Below are 11210 nucleotides of genomic sequence, written 5' to 3' on the forward strand. Positions count from 1 at the left end.
GCATTGTATGGCTACAGCATCTCATGGTGGTCACTGGGACTTGTTGTGACATCTATTTAAAAAAAATTAAATTCATCGCTGTTGGACTATGGATTGTAAGTTGCACGGGATGTTGCCCCTTCAATGCAAGTCTTGTGCCACTTGCATTGGGTGGTTCTTCTCAAAAAGCTGACTTGCTGTTAGGTCCAGATTTTGCTAAATGACACATTTTTATTAGCCATCAGCAAATATCAAATGATTATTTTTTATTTTTGTTGCCCCCTAAGTGGAGCTGAACTGGACAGTGGTTATCGGTCAGTTTAAAGGGCTCAATATTCCAGAATATCACTGTTATTTCAATTCAGACTGCCTAGATGAGCAGTTTTTGTTTTTTTTCTTTTGTTTCCACTCCTCTTTCCAAAAATGCCCAGCTAAGCCAAACCACTAATTCTAGAACGGAGAATACAAAACCAGCGTGTGCTGTTTACGTGGCACAGTGAATACAAACCAGGGCAGGGTTATATTCTTGAAATGGAGACTTTAAGTGAGGGCTACATTGCAACTTGTAGTCAAGTAACCCAAGAGCTATTGACCAAGTATCCCAAATCATGTGGTGCTTGTTAAAAGGTTGGGCATTGATTTATGGCATAGCCACATCCAATAGATGCCACTATAGAGCATTCTTCCACTTAAAGGGAATCTGTCACCAGGTTTATGCCACCTAATCTGACAGCAGCATAATGTAGATACAGAGACCCTGAATCCAGTGATGTATCGCTTACTGGACTGCTTAGTGTGGTTTTTATAAAATCGCTGTTTTATCAGTTTGAGATTATCACTAGAGGACTAGTAATCCTGCTGAGGTATCCAACCACATCCCCATCACTGATTGGCAGCTTTCTGCCTATGCACAGTGTACATACACAGCTGCCAATCAGTGGTATAGGTGGGGTTTATACACGGCTTAGCATCCAGAGAACTGGGAGAGCTGCAAAAGATATACACACTTTTAAAACAAAACTGCAAAAAGCAGCCCAGTAAGTGATACATCACTAGAATCTGGGTCTCTGCCCCTACATTATGATGCTGCTTTCAGATTGGGTATAAAAGTATTTGCATTGACTTGTCTGGCTAGCGTGGTACCACAATATAACTTTGTATTGTACAGTGATGTAGATATGATTTGCCAGGTTTTCACAACAATAATTAGTGAAGGAAGAAATAAAATCACATGGATCCCTTCTTGCTGCTGGGTAATTTGTCACAAGTTTTCGCACCATACAGTCCATTAGTTCCTTGAGAGCTGGGATGCAACAAATTTTAGTAAATGTTAAGTGAACCTGTCATGTAAAAAAAACACAACCTGCAGATATGAGGTTAATAGCAGTCTAAATGCTTAATTCAGTAGTTTTCATGTGTTTGTAAGCCAAAACCAGGAGTGCAACTTGGAGAGGAAAAAGGAGATATTTTTGTGTACTCACCGTAAAATCTCTTTCTCTTAGCCTCTAATTGGGGGACACCGGACCATGGGTGTTATGCTGCTGTCCACTAGGAGGCGACACTATGCATAATCTGAAAAAAGATTAACAGTGGCTCCTCCTCTGCAGTATACACCCCTGGACGGCATCAGCCTTCTCCAGTTTTGTGCAAAGGCAATAGGAGGAACGTAACATGGATAACATAACCATGCCTATAAGAAGGCGACTATGTACGAGCTCAAGAAAAAAAACAATATGAGAACTCAACATAACAATGGCCCGGAACGGGCAACAGGGTGGGAGCTGTGTCCCCCCAATTCGATGCTAAGAGAAAAAGATTTTACGGTGAGTACACAAAAATCTCCTTTACTCTGTCGCCTCATTGGGGGACACAGGACCATGGGACGTCCCAAAGCAGTCCCTGGGTGGGAAGCACTAGACGAATATTGTGTAGACAGGCCCCTAGAATTGGGGCACTGCCGCCTGCAGAACACATCTACCCAGGCTCGCGTCTGCTGAGGAGTGGGTATGAACGCTGTAGTGTTTGGTAAACGTGTGTAGGCTAGTCCAGGTGGCTGCCTTACACACTTGTTGTGCCGAGGCCTGGTGCCGAATGGCCCAGGAGGCCCCCCTACCGCACGTGTAGAGTGTGCCGTAATACCTGCTGGAAGAGGAGAATTTTTGAGGTGGTAGGCCTCTTGCATGGTGGATTTGATCCACCTGGCAAGGGTAGCTTTGGAAGCTGGTAGACCCTTGCGGCTGCCTTCCAGAAGAAGGAAAAGAGAATTAGACTTCCGGAAGGGCGTAGTCCTAGACACATAGATACGTAATGCCCTGACAACGTCAAGCATATGCAGAGCCTTCTCTACTCTATGAACCGGACAGAGGGATGGTAGTGAAATTTACTCACTGAGGTGGAAGTTGGACACAACCTTTGGAAGGAAGGATGGGATCGTACGGAGAACTACCTTGTCCTGGTAAAAAGCCAGGAAGGGTTGTCTGCAGGAAAGTGCTGTGAGTTCAGACACCCTGCGTAGCGAGGTGATTGCCACTAGGAAAACCACTTTCTGGGATAGAAGGGTTTCAAAAGGTGTTTCCTGTAATGCTGTCAGCACCAGGTTGAGATCCCACGTTTCTAGTGGTCGTCTGTAGGGGGGAACCAATCGGGAAACCCCCTGAAGAAATGTCCTTACTTGCGGCTTGTTAGCAATGCACCTCTGAAAAAGCACAGAGAGCTGACACCTGGCTCTTAAGGGAGGCCAGGGACAGTCTGGCCTCCAGACCCGATTGTAGAAACCCAAGTACCCTGGGGAGGGAATAAGGGAATGGGGTCTGGCCACGAGATTCGCACCAGGTAAAGAAGGCTTTCCAGGTACGGTAATAAATCTTTGCAGAGGTTGGCTTCCGTGCCCTGATCATGGTTCCAATGACGTCAGGCGAGAACCCTGACTGGGTTAAAACCCAGGTCTCAATAGCCATGCCGTCAAATTGAGGGCCCCCGAGTTCTGGTGGTAGAACGGGCCTTGTGACAGAAGATCCGGGTGGTCGGGGAGACGCCAGGGGACGTCTGCTGTGAGCTGTACGATGTCGGCGTACCATGTACGTCTGGGCCAGTCTGGTGCGATTAGGATGGTTGGAACTCCCTCTTGCTTGATCTTCCTCACCACTCTGGATATCAGGGGGAGAGGTGGAAAAATGTACAGGAGCTGGAAATGGGTCCAGTCCTGAACCAGGGCGTCTGCTCCTAGCGCCTGCGGACCGTGTGTTCTGGCCATGAAGATGGAGACCTTGGCATTGAAGTGGGATGCCATTAGGTCCACGTCCGGAGTTCCCCAACGATGGCAGATCTGGCGAAAAACTTTGGGATGGAGAGACCACTCTCCCGAGTCCATTCCTTGCCGGCTGAGGAAGTCTGCTTCCTAGTTGTCCACACCCGGAATGTGGACCGCAGAGAGAACCGAACCTGTGTCTTCCGCCCAGTGGAGAATGTGTCACTTCTCGCATTGCGGGTTCCCCCCCTGGTGATTCACATATGCCACAGCCGTGGCATTGTCCGACTGTACTCTGATGTGAGAGGCTGTCAGTAAGTGATGGAAGGCTCTCAACGCCAGGAGGATGGCACGAATTTCCAAGATGTCGATGGGCATGGTCGCTTCTGCTGGGGACCACTTGCCCTGTGCTCTGTGGTGTAGGTGTACCGCACCCTAACCAGTCAGGGTCGCTTCGGTTGTCCGAACCTTCCATTGACCCATGAGAAAGGATTTCCCCTTTATTAGTGAGGTTGGCTTGAGCCACCAGTGCAGGGACCTCCTGGTTGACGACGTCAGCTGGAACTCCCTGTGGAGAGAAAAAGGGTTCCTGTCCCATGACTTGAGGATGACTAGTTGGAGAGGCCTGAGGTGAAGCTGGGCAAATGGGACCGCTTATATTGCGGCCACCATCCTGCCAAGGACTCTCATGGCAAACCAGAGAGATCGAGGGGGTTTGCTGAGGAGGGTGCGAACTCCTAAACGGAGAGGCAGTGCCTTGTCCTTGGGAAGGAGCACTAGACCCCTGAAGGTGTTGAATAACATTCCCAGGAAGGTCAGAGACTGACTCGGGGTTGGTGATGACTTTTGTAGGTTGACTAACCAACCCAGACGACTCAGAATGTCGATCGTGATTGAGACGCTGAGCTCGCAGTCCTTGACGGTGGGAGCCTTGATAAGAAGATCGTCCAGGTATGGAACGACTACTATGCCTCTGGAGTGCAGGTTGCTGCCATGACTTTGGTAAACACTCTGGGAGCCGTGGCGAGTCCGAACGGGAGAGCCACGAACTGGTAGTGGTCCTGGTCGATTGCGAACCTGAGAAATCTCTGATGGGCGGGCGTAATTGGTATATGCAGGTATGCGTCTTGTATGTCTATGGAGGCGAGAAACTCTCCCTTCTCCATGGACGCAATGATGGACCGAAGGGACTCCATGCGGAAATGACGTACCCGTACATATTTGTTGAGCTGTTTTAGGTCCAGTATGAGCCTTACGCCGCCTCCTTTCTTGGGGACCACGAATACATTTGAGTAGAACCCTTGGAAGCACTCGGCCGCGGGGACCGGTACTATGACTTCTGCTTGAAGAAGCGAGGAGACCGCTTGGTGGAAGGCACAAGCCTTGGCTGGCGGTTTTGGGGGAACAGACAGAAAGAGTCTGTTTGGTGGGTTGGAAGTGAACTCTATCTTGTATCCCGAAGACACTAGTTCCCTGACCCACCTGTCTTCTGTAATAGGCAGCCAGACTTGATGAAAGAGCGAAAGACTGCCACCTACAGGTGGGGTGTCTTCCGGAGTCCGTGAGTCATGATGAGGAGGAAATCTGAGATTTTCCTCCTTTAAACTTTAACTGGCCTGCTCTGGACTGCCAGGTCTTGTCCGACTTTTGCGTCGACCGCGAGTTGTCTCTGCGTGGGGCGAGGTTGCTATTTTGTGCTGGTCGCGAGACGGACCAGCCGGAAGAGTTCCGAAAGGATCGGAATAGAGTTTGGTTGCGCTTCTTGTAAGTGTGTTTGGGCTTCAGTTGGGGGAGAGAGGTACTCTTAACCCCGGTGGTATTGGATATCATTGTGTCCAACTGTTCACCGAAAAGTCGACCACTGAGGTACGGGAGGTGCGTGAGGGACTTCTTTGAGGCTGCATCTGCTTTCCATTCCTGCAGCAAGAGGATACGCTGAATCGTGATGGCGTTTGATGCTATCCCTGCTGCACCCCTTGCAGAATATAGAGCTGCATGAAGCATGTAATCTGCTACAACTGCTATTTGGGCCGCTTGTTCCGACAGCTCAGGGGCAGATACTTGTAGGCTAGCTTGTAAACTTTGGGCCCAAGCCAGGATGGCCTTGGCAGCCCAAACTGAGGCGAACGCGGGAGCCAGGGAGGCCCCTGCTGCCTCGAAAATTGAGCGAGCCATGCGTTCTACCTGCTGGTCTGCTGTGTCCCTGAGGGTTGAGCTATCTGGCAGTGAAAGGAGTGACTGTGCTGCTAGCCTAGAGACTGGGGGATCCGCTTCAGGTGGATCTGTCCATTGTTTGGTGACCTGTGGAAAGGGGTACCGCGCCTCCAGATATTTGCGATTGGTAAACTTTTTCTCAGGCTGTGAGAACTGCTTTTTAAGGATCGCCTTAAACTCTGGGTGGGCAAAGAAGACCTTAGGCGGTTTCAGAACTCCTTCAAAGGAAATCTTATGTCCTGGTGTCTCCGGGGGTGGATCAGAGATGTCCAGCACCCGATGGATGAGATTAGATCATCAACTAGCGCTGTATTGCTAGGGGGGATAGGGATTAGGGACCCTTCGGTTTCCTTGTCTGAGTCGGAATCACAGATGTCTTTTGAATCCTGTGTATCACTAAGGCATCTCCTGCTGGGTGACCCAGAGCGGAGGCCTTCTCTGGTCAGGGATGGCTGTGAGGATCTGTATTGTCTGACCCTGGCAGGAGACTGTCTAGATGAGCTGGGACTACGGTGTCTCTCCCTAGAAGGGGATGGCCGTGTGGTATGGGATGACGCAGATGAACTTGACCTGTGGGTCCGCTTGCGTCCTGACCTAGACGTGGATGTGTCCGTGCCCTCATGTCCCTGAGTGGAACTCTCCCTTTGCTGGGTAGTGTTCATAGCCGAGGCTTGACTCTGCAGAGCCTGAAGCAATGTGGATGTGAGGTTAGCTATAGACTGCCTCATAGATTGCGACATCTGAGTTACCCATTCCGGCGTGGCATTAGACACCGAAGTATTGGCAAGGGCTTCTTGGGGCTCTGGCACAGCAGTCTGGATGCAGTCCTGGCAGTGCGGGTACGTGCAGTCACGGGGAAGAGTATTACTGCAGGCTGTACAGAGTGCATAATAGCAGTCCTGCCTGGTTCTCTTGGGCCTTGAGCCCGGCATAGTGCACAGGGGTGGCTATGCAGAGGGCCCTCCCAGGCTATGCAGAGGAGCTTATAGGATTCACAGCCGAGGGAGAAACTCCAGCTGTGATCTTACCCCACCAGTGTGCCTCTAGGTCCAGCGCCGAAGATCCACAGTCCTGTGCCCCCCGGAGACTGGCAGGCCTGGTCTGTATGTGCCGACCGGTAGCTGCAGGGTTAATCTTTTCCTGCAGTAGATAATGGCCGCCAGAGTATGAGGAAGAAGGGGGGCGGAGAGCTGAAAGTGCGGCAGTTTGCTGTGAAAACGCGCCCTTTCAGTGTCGATCCGCCCCTTCTATGACACTGTAGAGTGTCATATTCGTCATCCGGGGGGCGGAGAGGGGGTGGCGGCTTCGGTTAGGCCGGAGCCGTGGTGTAAATTAGAAACCCGATGCCCAAAGGGGCTCCAGGCCGGCGCGGAAGTCCGGGAGGGGGCCGGATCTGAACCGGATGCCCTCGGATTTAAAGGCAGGATAGCGGTAGGGGTATCAGCTGAAGAGGGGGCCCTTGAAGGGTCCCCCTGAGGCACCATAGCGCTGGTGCTGTCACAGAGACAGGGCCAGGAAGGCCTGTGTCTGTATTGTGCCATGCCTGCCTGCACTCCCCCCCAACAGGAGTCCGCAACAGGGCTGGGGTCCCTGGATTCAGTGCAGTGTGCTAGCTACTGGGAGCTGCAGATTGCTGCCTGCACAGGCCCTACCTGAGGCGTCTCAACCTAATACCCCCAGAGGGGGATTAGGGAGGGAGCTGTTGTCACCATCAGGGGGCTTTAACCTCGCCTCAACCTCAACCCAGAAACCAAAAGGAATTGGGGAAGGAGGGGGGTCTCGACTTCGAACCAGCACCCGAGGGGCTGGGGAAGGAGTGACATGGTGAATAGTCATCTCGACTTCAACTGTGCACCCCATAATAGGGGGCAGAGGAAGGAGCCATGTCGGGAGTCTCGCAGGAGACCCACTTTTCTTAATCTGTAATCCCGTCGGAAAAAAAAAAAAATCGGAGTAAAAATTTTAGGTGAGCCTCCTATGCGACACTAAGCAAAAACTAGAGAAGGCTGACGCCGTCCAGGGGTGTATACTGCCGAGGAGGAGCCACAGTTGATCTTTTTTCAGATTATGCATAGTGTTGCCTCCTAGAGGACAGCAGCATAACACCCATGGTCCTGTGTCCCCCAATGAGGCGACAGAGTAAACTTTATTTGAAAGATTAACACCTGTTCTGTGCTTTGGAAACACTCCTGGTTTTGGCATAAAAAATACTTATGAAATACTGATGTATGAAAAGTCTAAAGCCGTGCGGTCGCTAAACTGAAAGTCCCAGCTGCTGGGAGGAAATTAACTTTATTCCTCCCAGCAACCTCGGGCTTCCAATTATGGAGGCGCGGCCAGCACAGCTTAAGTCACTACTTAGTACATAGTGAGCGGTGGCTGTAACCAAACCCCGGTCCTGACTGTCAGGCGGCTCAGCATTGCACCAGTGCTGATGCAGGATAATAAAGTTTTGGGACATGACAAATTCCCTTTAAGTAACCATGTACAGGTGCTTCTCACAAAAATAGAATATCATCAAAAAGTGAAACTCATTATATAGTCATTACAAACAGAGTGATTTATTTCAAGTGTTAATTTCTGTTAATGTTGATGATTATGGCTTACAACCAATGAAAACACAAAAGTCATTATCTCATTAAATTAGAATACTTTTTAACAACAGCTTGAATAATGATTTTAAAATCCGAAATGTTGGCCTACTGAAATGTATGTTCAGTAAATGCCCTCAATACTTGGTTGGGGCTCATTTTGCATCAATTACTGCATCAATGCGGCGTGGCATGGAGGGGGATCAGCCTGTGGCATTGCTGAGGTGTTATGGAAGCCCAGGTTGCTTTGATAGCAGCCTTCAGCTCGTCTGCATTGTTGGGTCTGGTGTCTCTCATCTTCCTCTTAACAATACCCCATAGATTCTCTATGGCGTTCAGGTCAGGCGAGTCTGCTGGCCAATCAAGCACAATGATACTGTTGTTTTTAAACCAGGTATTGGTACTTTTGGCAGTGTGGACAGGTGCCAAGTCCTGCTGGAGAATGACATTTCCATCTCCAAAAAGCTTGTCGGCAGAGGGAAGCATGAAGTGCTCTAAAATTTCCTGGTAGATGGCTGCGCTGACTTTGGTCTTGATAAAACACAGTGGTCCTACACCAGCAGATGACATGGCTCCCCAAACCATCACTGATTGTGGAAACTTCACACTAGACCTCAAGCAACTTGGATTGTGGCCTCTCCACTCTTCCTCCAGACTCTGGGACCTTGATTTCCAAATGAAATGCAAAATTTACTTTCATCTGAAAACAACATCTTGGACCAATGAGCAACAGTCCAGATCTTTTTCTCCTTGGCCCAGGTAAGACGCTTCTGGCGTTGTCTATTGGTCATGAGTGGCTTGACACAAGGAATGCGACACTTGTAGCCCATGTCCTGGATACGTCTGTGTGGGGTGGCTCTTGAAGCAATGACTCCAGCAGCAATCCACTCCTTGTGAATCTCCCCCAAATTTTTGAATGTCCTTTTCTTAACAATCCTGTCAAGGCTGTGGTTATCCCGGTTGCTGGTGCACCTTTTTCTACCACACTTTTTCCTTCCACTCAACTTTCCATTAATATGCTTGGATACAGCACTCTGTGAGCAGCCAGCTTCTTTAGCAATGGCCTTTTGTGGCTTACCCTCCTTGTGAAGTGTGTGAATGACTGCCTTCTGGACATCTGTCAAGTGAGCAGTCTTCCCCATGATTGTGGAGCCTACTGAAACAGACCAAGGGATCTTTTTAAATACATTGGAAGCCTTTGCAGGTGCTTTTTTGTTAATTATTCTAATTTACTGAGATAATGACTTTTGGGTTTTCATTGGCTGTAAGCCATAATCATCAACATTAACAGAAATAAACACTCTGTAATGACTATATAATGAGTTTCACTTTTTGTATTGAAGAACTGAAATTAACTGATGATATTCTAATTTTGTGAGAAGCACCTGTAGATTGTATTTTTTTTTTTGGGTTGGTCCAAGTTTGACTATTTAAAGAGGCAATCCAGCTCCACTCACTTCCAAAACGGAGGAGGTAAGCAGGGCTTGGGCCAGGTATTGTGCACCTGTCCTATTCAGTGAATAGTACAAGTGTACAGTCCTTATTTGCTGCTTGTACATACAAACTGGTAGATACCTTTAGATGTGACATCACTGGCTTTGCTCACATACGGATGATGCTGAAACAGAGCTGGATTACCCCTTTAAGTTTACAGTTGAAAGTTTGATATTTGGTTTAGCTCGTCTTTAATAAGATGGGAATGACCAATTAAAGGAGTTTTCTGCTTTATTTTTAAATTGATGAATAAGAAGCTACTCTGCTAAACAGACTCCAAACAATCAGGATTATGGTAAGCATGCTGTTTTTCTGAGGGCTAATTAAGATTTACAGTTAAGTCCAGAAATATTTGGACAGTGGCAAGTTTTGGTATTTTAGGTGTTTACCAAAACAAATTCAAGATCCAGTTATATAATCAATATGGACTTAAATTAAAGCTGAGAGTCGGCACTTTGAGTAAGGATTTTGGAATTACAGCTCTAATATGTAGCTGCCTCTTTTCAAAGGGACCAAAAGGTAATTGGACAATTCTCTCAAAAGCTTGTTAATCCATCAATTAAGCAGGCAAAAGGTCTGGAGCAGATTCCAAGTGTGGCATTTGCTTTTGACAGCTGTTCCTGTGAACCCACAACATGCGGTCAAAGGAGCGCTCAATGGAAGAGAAACAGACCATCATTCGTTTGAAAAGAAGAAATATATCAGAGATGGCAGAAATGAGTGTCCAATTCAACAATCTGGTACATTTTGCAAAGAAAGAGCGCACTAGTGATCTTGGGAACTCAAATAGGCCTGGATGTCAACGGCAGCCAGTAGTAGTGGATGATCACAGAATCCTTTCCATGGTGAAGAAAAACCCCTTCACTACATCCACCCAAGGGAAAAACACCCTCCAGGAACAGTAGCGTACTGCCAATGGCATCAGGCTACGTGGCCTCTATGGGGCCCGTGAGTCAAAGGGGCCTGCCGATGCTTCCAACTCCATTCTTCGTTGGCGTCTGATGTCTCAGTGCAGCGGACATCATGACGTCACTACTGCGCCTGGCAACTGCAGGGATTTTTCTCATTGGCTGATAGTTTTAAGTGATCAAAAGCTCCCAATAATAGTTCCAGTAAATCTCCTAAACATCATTGATCATCCCTTTTTCAGTGTCATCCCCTTGTCAAATTACATTTTTTTTAATCATTTTTATTTTTTTTCATTCTTTGCAGTTAGGGTTATGCTTGCAGCTTTTTCAAAAGTAAAAAAAAAAAAAGTAGTATTAGATTAGGTTTAGGCTTTTTTGTTAGGCAGGCATATAGAAAATACAAATGGTCTGGAGAACATACAGTGCGGAGCAGGTGTACACCCTGCTTTGCTCCTTCCGCTCTGAGCTCTCCCTGATGTCCAAACAGAACTTTTTGACTACATGTGGGGTATTGCTGCGCTTGTAACAAAGTGGGCAACAAATTGTGGGGTCCACTTTTCGGCGCTACCTCTGGCAAAAGTGAGAAATTTGGGGCTAAAGCAAGATTTGGGGAAAAAAAATGAACTTTTTCAAATTCTGCTTTGTATCTGGGGGTTCAAAATGTTCACTATACCCATGAATAAAATCCTTGAGGGGTGTAGTTTCCCAAATGGGGTCACTTGTGGGGGGGGGGGGGGGGGGTTTCCACTGATAGGCACATCAGGGGCTCTGCAAACC

This window comes from Phyllobates terribilis, unplaced genomic scaffold, assembly GCF_046119375.1.
Source record: "Phyllobates terribilis strain yellow unplaced genomic scaffold, ASM4611937v1 Scaffold_2__4_contigs__length_985480577, whole genome shotgun sequence".
In the NCBI taxonomy this organism is placed as follows: domain Eukaryota; kingdom Metazoa; phylum Chordata; class Amphibia; order Anura; family Dendrobatidae; genus Phyllobates; species Phyllobates terribilis.